This window comes from Procambarus clarkii, chromosome 7, assembly GCF_040958095.1.
Source record: "Procambarus clarkii isolate CNS0578487 chromosome 7, FALCON_Pclarkii_2.0, whole genome shotgun sequence".
NCBI lineage: Eukaryota > Metazoa > Arthropoda > Malacostraca > Decapoda > Cambaridae > Procambarus > Procambarus clarkii.
The window spans coordinates 15774191-15788740 of NC_091156.1; the positions used below are offsets into that span (position 1 = coordinate 15774191).

Genomic DNA, 14550 nt, shown 5'->3' on the forward strand with positions numbered 1-14550 from the left:
GCCGTACCCAGCACCAGCACAGCCGTACCCAGCACCAGCACAGCCGTACCCAGCACCAGCACAGCCGTACCCAGCACCAGCACAGCCGTACCCAGCACCAGCACAGCCGTACCCAGCACCAGCACAGCCGTACCCAGCACCAGCAGAGCCGCACCCAGCACCAGCACAGCCGTACACAGCACCAGCACAGCCGTACCCAGCACCAGCACAGCCGTACCCAGCACCAGCACAGCCGTACCCAGCACCAGCACAGCCGTACCCAGCACCAGCACAGCCGTACCCAGCACCAGCACAGCCGTACCCAGCACCAGCACAGCCGTACCCAGCACCAGCACAGCCGTACCCAGCACCAGTACAGCCGTACCCAGCACCAGTACAGCCGTACCCAGCACCAGCACAGCTGTACCCAGCACCAGCACAAAAGCAGCTGAAGCCAACACAGCAGCAGCGAGCACCAGCAAAGCTGATGCAAACATCTAAAAACATCGTGTGTGAAGTGAACAATTAGAATAAGTGTTAAATTCAAGTGTGTACATAGTGTTAAAATTAAAGCTGCAATAATTCTAATGTACAATAGTTTTCAAGAACTGTATTGTAGTACTCAACATACAGCAAAACCACTTTTAATAATACAGTGCTAACGGCTTAATGCACTGCAGTACCTATTTACTGTAGAGCATTCACAACTTCACAAAACTTCAAGATGGACATAACTCCAACAATAAGGTAAATACATGAATTACAGTATTTTTAGTAGAGTAGTAAAATATAGGTACAGTAAGTAATATGATACAATGCATTTTTATTGTGTACAAGAAAAAAAAAGACACTGACGCAAACGCGTCTTGAAGGTCACCTCTTGCAACGAATCCAACGCTCCAACGAACTGGGGGTGGTCCCATATAGTACGTTGAATCGAGGTTGTACTGTATTTCTTATGTTTCTTTTCATTGTCGATGGTAATTGAAAAATCAATTCTCCAAAATTCATTTTTATTTCTAGTCTGACGCGACACTTGAACGCGTTTCGTAATAAGTTAATACATTTTCAAAGACTTTAGTTAACACACACACAACTATAACCTGCAAACACTAAACAGAGTCCTACTATGCTATAATTTAAATGGCTTTCATTTTATATACCTGCACATATATATATATATATATATATATATATATATATATATATATATATATATATATATATATATATATATATATATATATATATGTGAGAAAGCTGCATGAACGCGCAAGCCATAGATTACTTAGAAATCTTTGACCCGGCCAGGATTTGAACCCATGCCGTCTAGGATCACCCCTAAACGTACACAGTACCGTGACCACAGCACCGATCATTGGTGTGGTGGTCACGGTACTGTGTACATTTAGGGGTGATCCTAGAGGCCTCGACTTACGATGCTAATCCGTTCCCAGAGACGGATCGTAAGTCGAAGCAATTTTTCCCATAAGAAATAAAGGGATTTGAATTAATCCGTTCCCCCACCCTCCAAAATATTAAAATACAAATACATTTCACACTGAATACAATGTTTTTTTCTAACTACAATACAGTACCCATGTTTATCTTACCTTTATGGAGGGCTCTTGATGGCATATCGAAGATGGTGATGAAGGGGGAGGAGGAGAGTTATTACTGTTTGGAAGGGGAGTCCCCTTCCATTATCACATCAGACAGTGATGTTTTCTCTGGGGTACTCTCTCTCCTACGTTTTGCCTGAATACCACTAGGACCTGGTTGTGGTTCAGTGCTTGTTTGTCTCACTACAAATTTGTCAAGAGACATTTGTTTTTCCCTTCGTTTTAACATTTGTCTGAAATGATGCATCACTTTAGCACCCATAATGTCCTTTTTCTTAACCAGTGTGGTGGATATCGTTGACTGAGATTTGTTGTACTGCCTAGCCAGTCCAACAACCCGCACACTATCTTCATATTTACGAATGATCTCTTGTTTTTGTTCTATGGTCATCCTTACATGGGATCTCATATGTTGAGCCCTACCACTGACTTTCCTGGGACTCATGGCATGATATATAATAACTTTAATATTCAAAATGCAAAAAATCACCACAAAGGCGAAATTTCTTATAGGTGTGATCGTCACTAAGCAGGCAGCTGTAGTAAACTGAGGCAAATCAGTCGCATGACTAGGAACCACGTGCTCGGTCGACCCGAACGTGTACCAACAAATATCGTAAGCCGACGACAACATCGGATGTCGAGTCGCATTTTTCGATGAAATTTATATCGTAACTCGAAATTATCGTAAGTAGGGGCAATCGTAAGTCGAGGTGCCACTGTATATATATATATATATATATATATATATATATATATATATATATATATATATATATATATACACAGTGTTACCTCGCATAACGATCGCCCCAAAAGACGAACATTTTGGGTAACGAACGGCCTGATCGGCGTCAAATCGTCCCGTATGACGAACGCTGATTTGAGTAACGTCAACACCACATGGTGGGGTCGCGCTGCTTCTTGCACATTCTTAGATGCCTCCGATGATGCACATAAATTATGTTGTTCTTGTTTAAAGATGCTAATAATGCTGGGATATAAAAGGGTGACTGCTGAGATGTTGCAAAGCATTGACGTTTTTGTAGGAAAAAAGAAATGAAATGTCTGATATACAACAAATGTCAAAAAGGTTCGTTCGGTGGTCGGCAGGTCGGCTGCTCCATGTTTCTTATATACAAAAAACGTAAATAATAAAAAAAAATGAAGAATTTTGAAAACCAGTACAAATGTCAAAAAGGTTCGTTCGGTGGTCTACAGGTCGGCTGCTCCATGTTTCTTAAATAAAAAACGAAAAATAAAAGAACTGTTGAAACAATTTGAAAAATGGACAAATGCCATAAAGGTTCGTTCAGTGTGTCGGGTAGGCTGCTCCATTATTAAGACGTAAGTGACAAATACAAAACAAATGGAACACATTTGAAACAAAGAAAGATTGTCATAATGGAGCAGCCTACCCAACAAGCACTGAACGAACCTTTTGCTATAACGAATATGAAAGACAAGGGCTGCTGGCTGGGTTAGTACTGCGTGAGCAACCATTTGTAGCACACGTGCCTCTGGCTCTCAAACACCTGTCCGACACGGTGTTGAAAGACTGCGCTCAGTCGGTGCAATTCAGACCCTATTGTTTGAAGAACACAAGGGTCATAACATTGGTGAAGCTAGGCGCAATAAGGGCTTAACACAACGGTCGGATGCCAGTGATACAGCATCTATGAGGATGATACAGCGAGCGTATCCAGTTGTAGCTCTGAGCCCCACCCTTGCCATCTCGAATTTATATAGATGATACATAGATGAATCGTTTTCTGCGTTCAGTGATGATGCATCTGATACAAGTAGCATAGATGAACATCGTTAGAGGCTTCCATGGTGTTGTTGTTCATTGATATTTTCAAGAATACCTGAATCTCTTCCTGACTGATGGATACTCTTTGAGGCTAGCTGAATCTCTTCCTGACTGATGGACACTCTTTGAGGCTAGCTGAATCTCTTCCTGACTGATGCACACTCTTTGAGGCTAGCTGAATCTCTTCCTGTGTGGGACCTTACAAAGCGATCTTTTCAAGACTACCTTACAAATTGAGATTTTCCTATAATCGTTTCAATACTACCTTATGCTTTACAAGCTTGGCTACATACCACCTACAAGCACTAAAGCCAAGGGTGCACGCGAGTGTGTTATTTGCAAGCACACAGAACGATGAAACAGGAAACGAAAATCTATCTGTAGCTGGTGCAAGGAGAGCAAAGTCGCGCTGTGTACCATGGACTACTTCGTTGACTATTACGCACCTCCAAAGTACTGAATGTGTAATACAGTGTGTTACTGTGTAAATAGTATGTGAAACTGTACATACTGTAATTTTAGTGAATTTTTACCATGTAATATTGTGACAAACATTTATTGTGGACACATTACTGACACATGTATCACAGTTCCATGGAAAATTATGAACATTCTACTGTATACATATTGTAAAGGTCACAAATATGCATCATATACGATAAAAGAAACAAATAAAACCGCATTGGAAATGCATAGAAAAAATATTTGAAAATATATTTGTGGCAACACGCGGTGCTTGTGTGGCCTGCGCGACCGTGTCTGGGAGTTTCACACACGGGCGACCAGGCCCTGATGACGTCACAGCGCACTTTGTCCACGTTCTCACAGCCAAAGTAAGTGGAATTTGGTAATTATTTTTACATAGACATGTTCAGGGATGGTAATTTATCATTTTGCAAAGAAAAATTATATTTTGGGGAACATTTGATGTCATGCACACTGGGGGAATTTCACAATAAACACAGTGCATCACACTGGTTACATGGGGGACACTCGTTTTGTATAACGTCCGTTTCACATGACGAACATGGAACGGATTAAATTCGTTATGCAAGGTACCACTGTATATATATATATATATATATATATATATATATATATATATATATATATATATATATATATATATATATATATATATATATATATATATATATTATTAAATATGACCGAAAAAGTAAGATGAATAATTCTAACACGAATTTTCTCAATCTTTCGTACATTACGCTTCACTGTTGGAGGTAAATCAAAAATCACTTCTCCAAAATTCATTTTTATTTCTAGTCTGACGCGACACGGGCGCGTTTCGTAAAACTTATTACATTTTCAAAGACTTCACAAATACACAACTGATTAGAACTTACGTATCTCTGATTTTATATCTACATTTGAGTGAGGTGGGAGGGGTGATGTGGCATTAACACAAGACAGAACAAGAGGGGATATTAATAGGGTATTAAAAGTATCAACACAAGACAGAACAGAAACAATGGGTATTGAATAGAAGTGTTTGTAGAAAGCCTATTGGTCCATATTTCTTGATGCTTCTATATTGGAGCGGAGTCTTGAGGTGGGTAGAATATAGTTGTGCAATAATTGGCTGTTGATTGCTGGTGTTGACTTCTTGATGTGTAGTGCCTCGCAAACGTCAAGCCGCCTGCTATCGCTGTATCTATCGATGATTTCTGTGTTGTTTACTAGGATTTCTCTGGCGATGGTTTGGTTATGGGAAGAGACTCTTCTCTTGTAAAGAATGTAAACACACCAACAGATGATGGTTTCAAAGGATTCTCAACACAAGATATAAGGAAAGGAGGTGTTCTTGGCAGGTTAGAGATAATTGAGGATATGCAAAAGAAGTATGAAGAAAAAGTGCTTAAATTGGAAGAGGACAATGGAGCTCTTTGGAGTGAGCTTTGCACTCTAAAAGGGAGTATGCTTCAACAAGGTAAGATTATTACTGCATTAACAGACAAGGTAACAAATCAGGAGGAGCAAATCAAGAAACTAGTGAAAGAAAATGAGGCATGGAAAGTGAAGTGTGGTGACTTTGAAGAAATAAACAAGAAAATAGACTCATATGGTGAACAACTCCAAGCAAGCCTAAGAGCTAACATAGAGTTAGGTAAGGATCTCCAACTGGAAACTTCACTGACAACTCACATAGAGGAGGTGAATAAAGAACTAGAAAAGTATAAAGAAGAATTAAAAGCGACATATGCTGAAGTTGTAAAAGAGAAAGAGTCTATCAAAGAAGTGTGTTCGGAAGTTAAAACCAGAAATGACCAACAAGAAGCAGAAATTAGGCAAGCAATTAGGAAAGAACTGGTTACCAACAGTAAACTGGTACAAAATACTGCAGATAGAACTAGGTCCATAATCATTTTTGGATGTTTAGAGAAGGAAATTTCATCTAGGGTGGACCGAGCGGCAGAAGAGATGAAAATCATAGAGAAAATAGTAGGTTTAGGAGAAGGCTCAAAGGAAAATGTCAGTGATTTTAGAAGAATAGGAAAATATGAGAAAGAAAAGAACCGCCCCTTAAGGGTGACGTTTAATGGAGTGAAAAACATGATGGAAGTGCTAAGAAATGCCAGGAAACTGCAGAGTGATGAGGTTGGCAAATTTTGGTCAATAAGACAAGACCTCTCCAAGGAAGACAGAGAAAAGCTGAAAATGAACCTAATTGAGGCAAAACGTCGAAATGGGGATAGAAATGAAGAAGACAGAAATTCTTTTTTTTACAAAGTGACAGGGACTGGAAAGCTTGTGAAATGGTACATAAAAACAAAGCAACAAGATCAGTAGTGGAAGGGGGAGTAAAGAGCAAAGGAAAAGGGAACATGTTCCTGAAAATTGTATATACCAACATAGATGGAGTGAGGTCAAAAACTTTGGAGTTGCAAGATATAATCCAGCTTAGGGTCCCAGATATTGTTGCATTATCAGAGACGAAACTTGAAGGAAATATAATAAATGAAGTCATATTCCCAAGAGGCTACTCAGTTTGGAGACGTGACAGGAAAACTAGGAAGGGAGGAGGAGTGGCTGTACTGGTGAAAAAACACCTGAAGGTAAAAGAGTTAATATTTGAAAACCCTCGAGATATTGACATAATGGCATTGCAGGTCTGGAATCAGGATGATAAGCTGATAATTGTAAATACTTACAGCCCACCAGCAAGCAACACATGGACAAAGGAAGAACTGGATGACAAACGAGAGGGCCTCATAATGGTCATGAGAGATATTATTGTACAAGCAGATAAAGATAAATCACGACTGTTGATACTGGGGGACTTCAACTTTAGAGCAATAGACTGGGAGGCCTATGAAGCAAGAACGGAGGACTTTTGGACATGCAGATTTGTGAACCTCATTCTGGAGACATTCTTGTATCAACACATAAAGCAAGCCACAAGAATGAGGGAAGGAGATATACCGTCAGTACTGGATCTAGTATTCACCAGGAAAGAAGAAGAGATTTTTGACATCCAGTACCTTCCTCCCTTGGGAAAGAGTGATCACGTCCTGTTAGACATTAAATATGCTTTAAGATATCATCTAGAAGAAAATGGGGACATTGAAACAGTTGATAAACTCGATTTAAGGAGAGGCAACTATGGGGAACTTCGAAATTTTTTTAATGAGTGTAATTGGACAGAATTGTTGCTAGGCAGGGAAGTAAATGAAATGTATGCCAAATTTTTAAAACTATACGAGGAAGGCACACAAACATTCATACAAAAACAGAGATGCAGGGCCAGAAAACAGGATTGGTTCGACAGAAATTGTGAGAGGGCAAGAGACCAAAAGACACAAAAATGGAATCAGTATAGGAAGAGGCCAAACCCCCAAACATACCAGCGATACAAAGATGCGAGAAACAACTATACAGCAGCAAGGAGAGAGGCAGAAAGAAATTTTGAAAAAGGGATAGCAGATAAATGTAAAACAGAACCGGGCCTATTCTACAAATTCATAAACAACAAATTGCAGGTAAAGGATAATATCCAGAGGTTGAAAATGGGAAACAGATTCACGGAAAATGAAAAGGAAATGTGTGAAACATTAAATGAAAAGTTCCAAAGTGTGTTTGTACAAAATGAAATCTTCAGAGAACCAGACACAATAAGAATTCCAGAGAACAACATAGAGCGGATAGAGGTGTCTAGAGATGAAGTGGAAAATATGCTAAAGGAGCTCGGGAAGAACAAAGCAGCTGGCCCAGATGGCGTTTCACCATGGGTTCTGAGAGAATGTGCATCTGAGCTCAGCATTCCACTTCACCTGATCTTTCAGGCATCCCTGTGTACAGGAATCGTAGCAGACGTGTGGAAACAGGCTAACATAGTTCCAATCTACAAAAGTGGCAGCAGGGAAGACCCCCTCAATTATAGACCTGTATCATTGACAAGTGTAATAGTGAAAGTATTGGAAAAGCTAATCAAAACTAAATGGGTAGAACACCTGGAGAGAAATGATATAATATCAGACAGACAGTATGGTTTTCGATCTGGAAGATCCTGTGTATCGAATTTACTCAGTTTCTATGATCGAGCCACAGAGATATTACAGGAAAGAGATGGTTGGGTTGACTGCATCTATCTGGACCTAAAAAAGGCTTTCGACAGAGTTCCACATAAGAGGTTGTTCTGGAAACTGGAAAATATTGGAGGGGTGACAGGTAAGCTTCTAACATGGATGATAAATTTTCTGACTGATAGAAAAATGAGGGCAGTAATCAGAGGCAATGTATCGGAATGGAGAAATGTCACAAGTGGAGTACCACAGGGTTCAGTTCTTGCACCAGTGATGTTTATTGTCTACATAAATGATCTACCAGTTGGTATACAGAATTATATGAACATGTTTGCTGATGATGCTAAGATAATAGGAAGGATAAGAAATTTAGATGACTGTCATGCCCTTCAAGAAGACCTGGACAAAATAAGTATATGGAGCACCACTTGGCAAATGGAATTTAATGTAAATAAATGTCATGTTATGGAATGTGGAATAGGAGAACATAGACCCCACACAACCTATATATTATGTGAGAAATCTTTAAAGAATTCTGATAAAGAAAGAGATCTAGGAGTGGTTCTAGATAGAAAACTATCACCTGAGGACCACATAAAGAATATTGTGCAAGGAGCCTATGCTATGCTTTCTAACTTTAGAATTGCATTTAAATACATGGATGGCGATATACTAAAGAAATTGTTCATGACTTTTGTTAGGCCAAAGCTAGAATATGCAGCTGTTGTGTGGTGCCCATATCTTAAGAAGCACATCAACAAACTGGAAAAGGTGCAAAGACATGCTACTAAGTGGCTCCCAGAACTGAAGGGCAAGAGCTACGAGGAGAGGTTAGAAGCATTAATTATGCCAAAACTAGAAGACAGAAGAAAAAGAGGTGATATGATCACTACGTACAAAATAGTAACAGGAATTGACAAAATCGACAGGGAAGACTTCCTGAGACCTGGAACTTCAAGAACAAGAGGTCATAGATTTAAACTAGCTAAACACAGATGCCGAAGAAATATAAGAAAATTCACCTTCGCAAATAGAGTGGTAGACGGTTGGAACAAGTTAAGTGAGAAGGTGGTGGAGGCCAAGACCGTCAGTAGTTTCAAAGCGTTATATGACAAAGAGTGCTGGGAAGACGGGACACCACGAGCGTAGCTCTCATCCTGTAACTACACTTAGGTAATTACACTTAGGTAATTACACACATGAAAAGAAAATGAAAAGTAAAGAAAATAAAGAAAAAGACAAGCCGCCAACCGGTGGGCAGAGAGCACCATACACCGGCCCGATGAAGGTACCAAGAGAGCACAAAAACCACTCCAAAATCCTCACCTTGACAACAAAAACCCAAGGCCCCGGCACGATCACAACACATGCCAAGACCCAAAAAGATCATTCTGCAAGCCAGGAAGACCCTGGAACCCCAGAATGCAGAACCGGGTCATCCACGAGGTAACTAAAAGCCCCCTGAACCCACAAAGGGGACACAAGAGGAAGAAACCTCCAGAACAAAACCAAAGAACCCAAAGGAACCTGGAATCGAACCCGGGGGAGCTCAAACCACCACATTTGCCAGCGGAATACACCACAGAAAGGGCAAAGCACAGCACCCAGACAAAACCCCCCAGGGAAATGGCCAAAACGGACCGAAACCGAGGGACACAAGATGTGGGAGCAAGCATAAACAGACAGGGACACTGAGACCAAACCCCCAGGGCCCAGACCCAAACAGACAGAAAATGCAAAAACCGGTGTACAAATCAACACCCAAGCGTTCCCAAAGGAACAGCAGACAGGCAGAATACCCTAGAAAAAGCAAAGAATGGCAACAGGAGGATAAAAACCCTGAAGGAGGTGAAAAACTCGCCCAAAATGTGAGTTTGCATACCCAGGCACAGGTAAACAAACTGCAGCGTCGCCAGTGACCAAACAGGGCAACCCACAGAAAGAAAATGGCCACCAGAGCATGAAACCGTGACCGATGCAATAGATCCAAAAACATGCCAGCAAATGTGGGAATAAGCAGTCGAGAAGGACGATAAATCCCGCCCAGAAGCAGAAAAAACTGGCAGGGAAAAACAGCCCCAGAACTGCTAGCGGGCATCCCCCACAGCCCCCGGAACCCACAACAGAAGGCCCCGGGGGCAAAGCCGTCCTCCACACCCTCTGCCCTTAAAGAAAAGGAAGAGTCCAGAGAAAAGGTAGCAAAGAAAGGGCTGCTGGTATGACCCAGAAGCCTCGGCAGGAGGATCAGGCTCGAAAACCTCCGTCCCCAACCCAAACGGGGCAGCCCCTGAAGTTAAAATAAAAACCAAGGACAAACCCCGCAAAAAGTACACCGTCCCCAGAGGCAACAGGAACCGGTCGCCACGTAGGTGGCAGGCCGCGCAACACCTTGACGCCCTAACCAGCACAATACCAGTCCCTACCCAAGGCCAAACAAGAACCCCAAGGGCAAGGCAAATGCCGAGCAGCAAGAACCTCTACGGGAATGGTTCCCGAACACCCCAGGGAAGATAACCCTGTCACGCAGGGGTAGTACTGTACCACAAAGGCAAACACCGCCAAGGAAACTGAGGCCAGAGAAGCGTCAGTCCCGGTTGACATTAGCTTACGAACTGGGGTGCTATGCAGCCGGCGCGGTGAGGTCCGGGGCACTTCCCCTCCCTCTCTCTGGGAGGGGAGGGCTGCACGGATAAGCGGCTCGGAAGTAGTGTGTTACGTTTGCTTGTTTCCTTGGGAATGTAGGGAGTTCTAACTCTCTGTTTGGTTTTTGTTATTAGTTTCTTACCATGTGGGGGTTTGATTTGTTATGCCTACCTTTCTGCGTGCCTGACCCCGGTCGATGGCAGATAAGGAAAAGCCCCAACCACAGGGGGGGTTTTCCAGGTCCTTTGCTCCCTGAAACCTCTCTGAAGGGGCCAGGTTCTGGCTCATGGACCCTGGTAGGTTTGAACTCCATAGTTAATGTCCCGGTCTAATACAGAGGTACCTTGGTTTAAGAGTTTAATACAGGCATACCTCAGTTTAAGAGTTTAATTGGTTCCTGGAGATGCCTCGTATTCTGAAGCTAATTTCCCCATAAGAAATAAAGGGAAATGAATTAATCCGTTCCTGACTACCCCAAAAACCCCACATCAAACTAAATTTTTATACCTAATTCATCTAAATAAACCTACAAAACTATGTTCAAGTTATTACTTACCTTGCTGTTGAATGCTGTTGGTGTATGGAAGATGGTGAGGAGGGGGGAGGAGGAGAGGAGTTACTGTTTGGAAGGGGAGTCCCCTTCCATTATCACATCAGGCAGTGAGGACCTTTCTGGTGTGCTCTCCCTGGGACGTTTTATCTGAGTGCCACTAGGTCCTGGTTGAGGCTCACTGCTCAATTTCCTCACCACAAATCTGTCCATGGAAGCTTGCTTTTCCCTTCTTCGCAAGCTCTCTCTGTAGTAAGGCATCACATTGTCATTGAAAAGATTAAGACAACGGCCTACTACTGCTTTCTCTGGGTGAGTTTTTTCAACAATTGTTTGAATCTCTTCCCACATCTGACACACCTTCTTAATTACTGCAGAAGGGACATTCGCTGCTGCTGCCTCCTCCTCCACTGCAGAATCATCCGCTGCTGCGTTGTCTTGCTGTTCCTGTTGAAGGGCTAGGAGTTCTTCGGTGGTCAGTTCTTCGTTGTGTTCTTCCACCAACTCCTCCACATCATCACCATCCAATTCCAAGCCCATTTGCTGGCCTAGACTAACAATTTCCTCAACAATAGGCGCATCATTTATAGGCTCAAACCCCTCAAAGTCTAGTTCTCTCACACATTCAGGCCACAATTTTCTCCAGCCAGAGATCAGGGTTCTTTGAGTCACTTCTTGCCAGGCTTTGTCAACGAGTTTTAAAGCACTACAAATGTTAAAATGCTGTTTCCAGAACTCTTTGAGGGTGAGGTTTGTGGCTTCAGTCACTTCAAAACATCCGGAAAAGTGCCCTTTCATAAAGTTTCTTAAAATTCGCTATGATTTTCTGGTCCATAGGCTGAATTAGAGGAGTGGTGTTAGGAGGAAGGAATTTAACTGTGAGGAATTTATTGTATCTGGGCAACAAATCATCTTCCAAGCCTGGAGGATGAGCAGGAGCATTGTCGAGGAGAAGCACGACTTTGAGTTACAAATGTTTCTCCTGCAGATATTTTTCTATGGCAGGGCACAGCACTTCATTCACCCACTCCGAAAAAATAAGCCTAGTCACCCATGCTTTTTTATTAGCCTTCCACATCACACACAAATGGGTTTTCTGCACTTTATACTGTTTGAAAACCCTTGGATTTTCAGAATGATACACTAGCAAGGGTTTAATTTTCAAATCGCCACTCGCATTTGAACACAGCACAAGCGTAAACCTATCTTTCATAGGCTTGTGTCCAGGCAAGGATTTTTCCTCCTTGGTAATGTATGTCCTCTTAGGCATTCTTTTCCAAAACAGTCCTGTTTCGTCACAATTAAACACTTGTTGCGGTAGGTATCCCTCAGCCTCTGCAAACTCTTTAAATTCGTCAATAAATCGTCCAGCGGCTGGTTTGTCTGAGCTGGCTGCCTCCCCATGCCTTGTAACACTATGGATACCACTTCTCCTTCTAAAATTTCAAACCAGCCCCTGCTTGCCTTAAACTCTTTCGTATCTGCATCACTCGTTGCTGGGGTATTCTTTAGAAGGTCTTCGTGCAACACCCTGGCTTTCTCACAAATAATGGCCTACGAAACACTATCACCCCTTAACTCCTTGTCGTGTATCCAAATTAATAACAACTTTTCCACTTCAAGTATTTGTGGTCTTTGTTTCGTTATTGTTCTTACTCCTTTTGCCACTTTAGCACCCATAATCTCATTTTTCTTCTTAAGTATAGTGCATATTGTTGATGTGGCTTTGTTGTACTGCCTACAAAGTTCAACAACACGTGTACCGTTCTCATGCTTCCGAATGATCTCTTGTTTCTCCTCTATTGTCATCCTCACATGGGCTTTCTGGCCTTTATCCTTACCACTGGCTTTCTTGGGACCCATGGTGAGATATATAATAACAAATTGTATAGTCAAATCACCAAAAATCCAACAAAACACCGAAAATCCGCGAGAAGAATTGATGTGGGGTAGTCACTGAGCGCGAGACAATGGTAAACTGAGGGGCGGAGGGGCGACGATCGCCGAACCACCACGCGCTAGGTCGGCCTGTACGCGTATCAACAAACTCGCATCCCGAGGTAACCCTCGCGTTCCGAGACATATTTTTCGAGGAAATCCTGCTCGTATTCCGAAAAACTCGCATACAGGGACACTCGCATTCTGAGGTACCACTGTATGTTCCTGTAGACAGCTCGTAACCCAAAAACTCATAAACCGAAGCTAATTTCCCCATAAGAAATAATGGGAAATTAATTAATCCGTTCCTGACTACCCAAAACCTCACTTTAAACTATATTTTATACCTAATACATCTAAATCTACACTACAAAAGCATGTTCAAGTTATTACTTACCCTTACTGATGACTGCTGTTGGCGTATGGAAGATGGTGAGGAGGGAGGAGGAGAGGTGTTACTGTTTGGAAGGGGAGTCCCCTTCCATTATAACATCAGGCAGTGAGGACTTCACAGGTGTGCACTCTCTGGCACGTTTTGCCTGCATACCACTAGGACTTGCTTATCTTACTAAGAATCTGTCTAAAGACACTTGTTTTTCCCTACATTTTAACACTTGTCTGTAGTAAGACATCACATTATCATTTAAAAGGTCAATGCAACGGCCTGCTACAGCTTTATCTGGGTGAGCTTTTTCAACAAAACTTTGCAGTTCTTCCCATACTTCACACATTTTCTTAATGAAGAAGAAACATCCTCTACTGCCTCTACTCACAACTATTTTCTTAGGTTCAACCTTACCACTGGCTTTCTTGGGACCCATGGCGAGATATATAATAACAAATTTTATGCTCAAATAGCAAAAAATCCGAAAAGAAACAGTAAATCCTTGTGAAGAATTCAGGGGCAATAGTCACTGGGCGCATGGCACTGGTAAACTGAGCGGTGATCGCCGTGCCACCACGCGCTAGGTCGGCCCGTACACCCTCGTATCCTGAGGCCATGCTCGTATCCCGAAACAAATTTTCCGAGCAAATCCTGCTCATAACCCGAAAAACTCATAACCAGGGGCGCTCGTAAGCCGAGGTACCACTGTATAACATACATTAGCCCGATAAGCTCCAGGGAGCCTCCGGGGCTCCCCTCAGAAAATAATTTATTCAGAACAATTTTTTTGTGCACACCACAAGAGTATCACATTTAACACTTTCGTCCGTGGTGGGGGGGGGGGGGGGACGGAAATTGCATCCATAAATGACTTTACGGATGTCTGACTGGGACGCATGTTGCATCCAAAATTAAAATATTTATTACAATTCTATTTGTTTTCCGATCATTATGGGACTAGTTTTAAAAATGTACGTCTTTAGATTGCGAATCATTTAATACCAGAATAACGTAGCATGAAAATTGAGGTGAGAAAACTGAACAGAGTGTACACATTTTAGTGTGGGTGTGCTGATGGG

The 14550-nt window shown here is 42.1% G+C and overlaps 2 protein-coding genes across 3 annotated transcripts in view; both read right to left on the minus strand.

The window, feature by feature from the left end:
- LOC123761416 (uncharacterized) overlaps nucleotides 1–14550 on the minus strand; it is a 224068-nt gene that overhangs the window by 145283 nt on the left and 64235 nt on the right. The window lies entirely within an intron of this gene.
- Nucleotides 1–14550, minus strand: part of LOC138356891 (uncharacterized) — a 418031-nt gene that overhangs the window by 20372 nt on the left and 383109 nt on the right. The gene's annotated exons all lie outside the window — the stretch shown is intronic.